General features: G+C 48.9%; 1 long non-coding RNA gene across 1 annotated transcript; it reads left to right on the plus strand.

Annotated features, from left to right (window-relative positions):
- The first annotated feature begins 2,260 nt into the window (after window positions 1-2,260).
- LOC147352007 (uncharacterized) lies at window positions 2,261-6,558 on the plus strand. The gene is made up of 2 exons (XR_015147871.1): window positions 2,261-2,471; window positions 4,944-6,558. It is a non-coding gene; the product is annotated as an uncharacterized LOC147352007 (long non-coding RNA).
- Window positions 6,559-8,706: the final 2,148 nt, after the last annotated feature.

Below are 8,706 nucleotides of genomic sequence, written 5' to 3' on the forward strand. Positions count from 1 at the left end.
CCCCACCTCCAGGTCTCCTGCAGGAGAAAAGAGGCATCTCAGGCCCTTGTCCTCCCAGAACAGGCCTGGGTTTCAGGACTTGAAAGGGCGCTGCTGGCACGGTGCAGGCTGAGGGTTTTCAATAGCTTCTGGCACATCAGCTAGACACGTTGGAAGACTGTCAGCAGGGACCCTGGAGCCGCTGAGGGCTGAGCACGGGGCGGCAGTGGGTCAGATAAGATCTGTCTGGCATGCATCCCACAGGCAGAGAGCCCTCTGGAGTCAGTTCCTGTCCATCTTGAGAGACATACAAGGTCCTTCACAGGAGAGTCAGGGGGACAGGTGTCCACGATTGTATCACAGACTCAACTCCACTGGGGGATGCAGGGCCTAAAAACGTATTAGATTAGAGCATGCAGGCTCGTCTCCAGGACATGTGAAGGTTTTATGCTTCACTGCCACCTGGGCAAGCGTCTTCATAAGGAGGTCCTTGACACACAGAGGCCGAGACCCACCACGTACAGGGCCGTGGAGACGTGGCACAGAAGGCGGGACCTAGCTTGTCCTCATGCCATACAATAATGTAGGGGCTTGTCATATTTGTAGCATTTTCGGTGACTTGTTGCCACCATCTGATGAAGGCTATTGTCGCCCTCTGCAGCTGAGAACACAGCAGTCTATAGAAACCATGACCAAAATAATCAGAGAGAGACTCAAAGATGGCCCTTCTGAAGTCACATCTGTGTTCTTCGCACTCCCCTGTCTCCCTGTGGTGAACGGGTTTTGTTTTTGCCCTGTTTGTTAAGGCAGAAGTCACAACCTCTTGTTTTAGAAGCAAGAGTACCAGGAACCACCCCCTTCTCCTCCATGGGGCAGGCTTGTGATGTCAAAGTCCCGCAGCCTCTGGCGGGGAGTCCCCTCATTAGAATCTGACTCCTGGATGCAGAGGACCCTGGTGTAGGCCTGTGCCCGTTCAGAAGCCCTTCCTTTTGCACAAGTCCCTCCGTATCCTCCTTTCTGTCTCAATCAGGCACTCAGGGTTTGGTGCTAGGGACCAAGGAATGCAGACGTAGAGCCCCCATCACACGTGGAGTTCATTTCAGCCTATGCTGCTTTAATTTCCAATTCATTTCTAAGAGGGATGTTAGATAATCATAAGCGACAACTACTTGATGTACCAGGATGTTAGGTTATTTCCTGTTGCCTCAGAATTGACAGCCAGGACCCAGAGCTGGGATCGATGAGGACTGAAGTACCATACATTCTAAGAAGCACTGAAAATAACCAGAAACCTCCTACAAAGCTTACTAGGAAATAGCCAGTATTTCTGCTGTGTGAACCATGTCCTTCATTCTCTGTGTTCTGACACTTTGACAGCAGTGGGCTCTTGCTGACCCTGAAGGGACTTAGTTCCTAGAGATGGGGGAGTCACTGGTCCCTGAGAAAACCATTCAAATGCAAACCAGCCAACCCAGAGGCCACACTGGCAACTGCTTCTTCTACATCTCACACTCTGGATTACTGTCCACCCGCCCTAATCACCCAGGGCTGGGTACCAGACAACTGGGACAGCCCCTGCACCCCACAATCTACTGGAATCATACAAACCAGCAACACATAAGCTGGTTTGGCCCGCCCTGCCTGTTCCTTCCTGAAGAAACCCCAGGAAAGGCTCTTGCCTGCTGCACACCCACCCTTCCTCCTCTGCGTGACCTCCCCTGGCTGACCCTGGTGCCCCCCATGTGGCCCTGTCTTCTGAGCCTCCTGTTTCTAGGGAGCTGAGAGGCTAATAAACACTTGACTTCTGGATGGGCATGTCTGTGTCTGCATGTCTCAGCACGTGGGATTATAACAAATCTAGATACCTTTAAAACTCTGGCTGTGCTCCCCAGACACCCCATACCACACTCTCTTCAGACAAGAAGAGAGCAGAGCTGTAGCTATGCGCTGCCACCAGCCTTGTGCTGAACAAGTCACTTTTCCTGTCTCGTCTCCAGAGTCCAGTGAGGGGAGAGGACCCTGATAAACTCTCACGGGAAGCAGACTGGTCCTCCTTCTCCAGTGGGAGATCTCTATCCTTAACAAACTTGTGTCTATGTGAATGGGAGAAGAGAGAACAGGGGCTCAAGCAAGAGGGGATTGGCTGCCGTGGGCCTGACCAGGACCCAAGAGTTTCCCATGGGCCCAGCGGACACTGGAATGCAGCTGGGCTCGAGCCATCTTTCCGGTACCCCACCAAGAGGGCTGCCTGCCAGCCGGGCGGGCCTTGCTAACGGGGCTGACGGAGAACGGACAGCGGGCCGGAGCCAGGATGCCCATGTCAGGGAATCGGGCAGTGGGGAGGCCCCACAGGGTGTTCCGAAGAATTCCAGGGGCACCCCGAGAACGTCAGCCTCTGGGTCTCTGCCAGCCACCCGGAGCTCGTAACTGCCACTCAGAGCTGACCTGAGAAGCGGCAGCAGCCGCCTGCAGAGAAAACTGGAAGTGTCTAGGTGAGGGGACGAGGGGTCAGCGGGGGGTGGGGCGGGGCGGGGGGTGGGTGCGTTAATGACTGGGGGCCACAAAAACAACAAAAGAGCTTCAGAGAGCCATTTCTTGGTCTGGTTTACCCGAGTGCGTGAGTGAAAATTCAGTAAACCCACTATGATTTGCCCACACTTCTCTGGATATGCTATATTCCAATTAAAAAAAAAAAAAATCAACCTTTGAAAGCACCCCCAGGACAACACACTTCCTCTCCAGGCCCTGGTTTTGCTGTTCCTCCCTTAACATCTCCACCCAGGATCTCCCCAACATAGGCACTGACCATGTCCTTAATCCTTAGAGGGGGTTCCTTCTTCAGCTTCGGGGAGGGACATTTCTTCACACGTGAGAAATGTTCAGCCCCGACTCGAGAGCCAAGCGGACCCACTGGAACCTTCTCTCTGTGCGGTTCTGTCCTCTCCTGTGATACGCACCCAGGGTGTCCCTCCCTTCCCCTCTCTGACTCCCCAGCCCCTGGCTCCCCACCCTGGGCTGCACCTACACCTGCAGGCACTCCTCAGGGCAGTCACGGGGCTCACCTCCTGTTTCTCCTTCATGGCCCCTCACCTCCAACTTACAGGGACTTCCCCTGGTGGTCCAGTGGCTAAGACTCCATGCTCCCAGTGCAGGGGGCCCAGGCTCTACCCCTGGTCAGGGAATTAGATCTCACAAGCCACAACTAGAAAAGATCCCACATGCTGTAACTAAGACTGGGTGCAGCCCAATAAATAAAAACAATGATCTAGTATTATTTAGAAAAATTAGCAAAACCTTAATTTACCAGTTATCATCAAGTAGAAACAGAAAGTAGCCCCCCCCTTCCCCGCAACAGACTGGTTGTGGGAAGATAAATCTATACCCCTTGCAGGCAACACAGTTATGGGTATTAGGATTTTTACATACATTTTTGTCCATTGACCCTACTTCCAGGAATTTATCTTAAGGAAATAACTAGGATAACATGCAAACAGCACAGTGACTGTCATTATGGGTCCGCAGGATTCCCAGTGACAGCCCAGCATAGGAACAACCTAGGTCTCCAACAGGAGGGCACTCACTAAATAAGCTACGGTTTATCTGTAGGATGGAATGATATTTACCCATTACAATCTCACGGTAGGAAAAAAAGAAAAAGTTTACAATAAAGTATGTAAAAATATGACTTTAAAGAGACTATTTTAAGTGATCCCATTTTATAAATTTCATTGGTATATGTGTGTGTCTATATGTACACACACATACTCTAGTATTGTTAAAAAGTATTCAAATCTGGACGGGAAATTCATGGGTGGCTATCTTTTTAAATTTTATTCTTTCTAAAAATTCTAAATTATTAACTTTTTTTTAAAAAAAACATAAGTAAAACAAAAAGCCAGTCGGAGTCTGTTGTTATGATGCAGGGAACTCAAAGCCGGTGCTCTGGGACAACCTGGAGGGGTGAGAGGGAGACTGAAGAATAAGGGGACATGTGTATGCCTATGGCTGATCCATGCTGATTATGGCAGAAACCACAACACACACACACACACACACACCTTAAGCCAAAGTTAAGTCAAAATAAATGACAAAAAAAAGAAAAGGCTACCTTTAATACTCTTCTCTGAGGTCTCTCTCATAGCTGCATTTTTAAATTAGAATGACAGATGTGACAGAATTCTGAATAGAGAGTACGGATCTAGTTCACCTCAGTTTGGAAGATTTTACACATGCTTGGGTCTTTTATCTGCAAACTCATAAAGAGATAAAGGACTTGAAGATAGCAGCGTGAAAATGTGTCTCTGAAGATTTGAACTTACACTTAATGAGAAGCACAAAAATATATGCCTATAGATAAGAGCTTATCAGAGTCAGGGGAAAAAAGAACTTTTATGACCTTGACATTTTTTTCTTTCTGTTTACATATTGGTTGAATAAGTCAGCCATGGATAAGGTCCTCTGGTATGGAAACATCCTCAGAGCTCAGCTGACTCTAAGCCTAAGAAAAACACTCACTTCTCTGACATTTTCTGTGGTCTGTACCTGCCCTGCCCCACCGTCTTGCTCATGTCTTTTGGAAGCCACAGAAGTCACATGATCTGATCTGGTACATGGAGCTGCTGGGCATAGGAGGAGGGTGGTATTTAGAGCCCATTTGATTGGTACAGCTTGTCTGACACACCAAAGATGTGTCGGGGGGAGCGTTGGCTTAAGTCCCCTGTGCTTCCCTTACCCCATTAGAGTCTGCACACATGTCACTAGAGGACTGGGACTAATTTTATGCAGTGTAGCCTCTGCCCACAACTTGCTCACCCAGGGCCCCAGCAATGAATCCCGTCAGTCAGCTCATGTCAGCCAGAGCTAGAAAAGGATGTGGGAACATCACTTAAGAAAGCTAAAGGATCACTGGGAATAGATTTTACAGAGCACACATTCACAAGAGTGTGTCTTTTTAACCTTTGTAGATTTCCTCCAGGTGTGCATCTGTATTGACCGAATGCTTCCCCAGAGGCAATCAGTTTACCTGCCTCATGAACAGACATTTAAGATGACCCCACATGGGCCATCAGGAATCAAAGCCACCGGTGCTGAAAGGAAAAGCCAGATCTGGTTTGGGCTTCATGCCAGGAGCCCAGAACTTGGTCTGAGATCTGTTACACTACCACGTGACTTCACAGACAGCTGGAATGTGGTAAGAACAAATCAACAAGCTCCAGGTCCTAGAGGTCGGGAAGGGAACAGACGATCTTCCTTGTGCTGAACTCTTGTCATCCCAGGCCAGCTGTTTGTGCATTTCCCACAGGAAGCCTTCTTATGAACAGTGACTTCGGATGGGTACCACACAGACCACTGACCCATAGGCAGCTCTGGATGTGTTCTGCACAAATAGAGGGAAGGGAACTTTCCGAGCTGGGCATCAGCCTACTGGACTCCATCATCCTCTGAGATGGAGCCAAACACACCCTCCAACACTTGGCTTCTGCCCCGTCAGAGCCTGTTCCCCAGGAGTGCAGACAGATATAAGCAGAGAGGTCCTGGATCCGAGAACGGCCCTTTTCCACCAACGTCAAACACGACTCCCTGCTGACCTGCCAGGAATGTGGATCCCGCTTCAAGATACACAGCCTGAGCAAGCAGCCGAAAGAGGGAATCTCCACGCAGCCCGAGTTCTGGTGTCTCCCCTGTGGATGGACAGCGTGTATACAAACTGGCAAGGAGCCCGGCCTCAGCCTCAAGCTAGAAGTTCAGGATTACTTGAGAAGTAGATCGGAGAGATACAGCAGCACCTCCGAATATGCTTTTGTTTTCCAAGGGGGATTTGCAAAGTGCAGATCCAAAGGGGGAGTCTCAGGCCACCCTCCTGATGACAGTCTGACCAGGACAGGTCCCACGGTGACCACATACCCACCATGAAGAGTGCAGACACCCCTGGCTATGCACTCCCCTCCGACCCCCGCCTGCCCAGAATTAGCACAGCTAAACTGACTATCTGAATGGCCTCTAGGTCTGCCTGGTCCAAAGTCAGTCGGGGAGAGGGGAGGGGAAAGGAAAGAAATGTGAACTCAGAGCCCTGGTGTCATCGCTGATTGTCTCTATGCTTCTGAAATTTGTCTTGCCAGCTTCACCTCCATTTTTACAGCCTTGAAACGAGGAGACAGTGAACCAGCTTTGAGCTGAGGTCCCACGCAGACTGTACTGTTAGGGTTCACAAGGGGCTCACAGGGGTATAGTTAAAATAGGACCCATTGTGGTGACCTGACAAACAAGGGATGAAGTTACAGTGGCCACACTGCCCTGGTGGGCATCCTGTTTTTCCTTAAGACAATATCCTGTTTTTCCTTGCTGGTGCCAATTTCTCAAGACTACGTGACCACCTGACCATGAGACCCCGTCGACTACGTGACCACAAGACCCCAGCTATGGGGTAAAGATAAACTAAGGCCCCCACCTTTCGGGGCACAATTTCCCATCAATAGGCTATAAGAAGGGTTGGTTGTAAAGGGAGGGCACTGGTTTTTCTCCACAGCCAGTCACTTTCTTTCTTTCTTCCTATAATAAATCTTTCTCTGCCTGACTGCCCAGCTTGCTCTCTTTTCCTCTGCGCTCGCCTTACACGTACAGTCTGTGATTTCTCCTGCCCCAAATATCCCCAAATCCCCACTCCCAGCAGGGTGGTCGGGCAGAAGGGCGCTGGTTCTCAAGCTGGCAAGAGGCCTCTCGTAGATGGCATGACCAGGCCCCATGTGATGGTTAGGGGGAAACACAGGGAGGGGTAGGAAGCATCTTCTGCTCTCTCCCCAGAGCGCTGTGCTCCTTTCTCCTCCCCCAGCTAGAATCCCTGCCCAGAAGAGGGCTAAGAGAAGCGAGGACAAACAGTCTTGGGCACTCGCTCGTGGCTCACCGTCATCTCAGCCCTCCCCTGACGGCCCAGCAAGGCGCTCTCCCTGCGCTCCGCTGGAGTCTCTGGCTCGCTATTTCAAGAAACAAATTTTACGAATTCTCATTCCTGGGCTTTCCCGTGTTAGGAGTCACAAATCCAAAGTGCCCTACCAAGGATTTCCTTTGTAAATTAAGCAACATAAATAGCATGCCGACTCAAGGAAAGAAAATGCACGTCTGTATTAGTCAGAAGGAAAGGTATCAAGTGTACAAAAGGAGAGGATGCTAGACAAAACAGTATCCAGTGAAGTTTAAGATCACAATGCAATGGCTCGTTTTACTTTAATCGCAAAAAAAAATCTGACATTAGAAAATGTAGGAGACCTCAATAGACTCAGAACCAAGGACATCTTGATTGAAAGTCTTTAAAATTTATCTCCAAAAAGACTAAGCCCAGAAAGTGTTATAAGTGGATATTTTAGAACTTTCACAGAAAAAAAAAAGAATTGTCTAATCCACACCAGAGAATGGAGAAAGAAGTGAGAACTCACTTAGTGATTTAATTACAAAGAAGAGAAGTGAAAAGGAAAAAACAGCAACTGTGCAGCTGAGTCACCGGCAAACACACCTCAAACAAGAGACGAAATTTCACACCACCAGCTATGCTGTGTGCCCTTCACATGATGTGCCCACGAGCAGGGCGCAGGAAAACCCGTAAGCCCACTCAAATCATGAGAAGACCAGACAAACCCTGATTGGGAGAAACTGTATAGGATACTCAGCCTGCACTGTCCAGGAACCGACAAGGTTGTTGAGCACTAGGAACGACAGACCAAAGTGATCACAGAGCACAGGAACCTGCCAGCTGAATGCAACATGGTACCCTGCATGGGCTCCTAGATAGCAAGAACTTGAATAGAAAACAGAGTTGAAATCAAAAGGAAGTCTGGAGTTTAGTGAATAGTAATGCTTCTGAATTTGGACCGATTTGCCATAGTAATGCCAAACACTGCATGAGGGGCACACAGGAACTCTGTGTGCAGATCTGAAATTCCCAGATTAAAAGCTACAGGGGAAAATGTTTTATGACTATATGAGTAGGCAGGAGAGATTTAGAGCAAAGACGTTTTCTGCAGGCTGTGACTTAGCTGGTCATGAGATCAGAGGTGTGTCTCTGCTCCGAGAAACTCTGACCCATGACTTAAAAGGTGGAAATGGGGGAGTGATGCTCTAGACACCTCGAGAGGCCAAGAGGGCGACAGCAGTAGGGGTTCCCCTGTCAAAAGATGAAAACTCAGGGAAATCGGACCCAAATCAGACTCTGATTTAGGAACCAAACACCCAACCATCTCTGTAGAGGGTTTTCTTTTTTCTTCCTCCACAGATTTACGTCAAGACACAGCCCAAACAGCTCGCTCTATGAAAGAACAGGATTTCTGGCGCTCCCCTACCAAAACTGACATCTTACTTGGCCCCAGACCAAGGACTGCGACGCTCTAACCCCTCTGTTATTCCCCAAACGCTCCTCATACTATTCCCCAGGTATCATCAGCCTGGAGTTTCCTCACACACACGTGATGGCAGAAGCCCTTTCATTTAACCCACTTCCTCCTCTCCGCCAGTCATCTGATCCCTTTAATTAAAACCAATGCTTTTTTTTTTTTTTTTTTTCCCAGCACATCTTCAGGCATCAGGAATTACCCAGCTGCTCAATTCCTGCCTGAAACTCACATTTTGACTCAGCACAGATATTTAGCCATCAGGAAAAAATGTTAGAAGGCTTGGAAATGAGCAAAAAAGTTTCATAAATGTCTTTTCCATTAAATACTAAGTACACCCTTCCAGGAG

The sequence above is a fragment of the Bos grunniens genome, chromosome 19 (genome assembly GCF_055505025.1).
Source record: "Bos grunniens cultivar Pamir isolate PY7600 chromosome 19, Bosgru_T2T1.0, whole genome shotgun sequence".
NCBI lineage: Eukaryota > Metazoa > Chordata > Mammalia > Artiodactyla > Bovidae > Bos > Bos grunniens.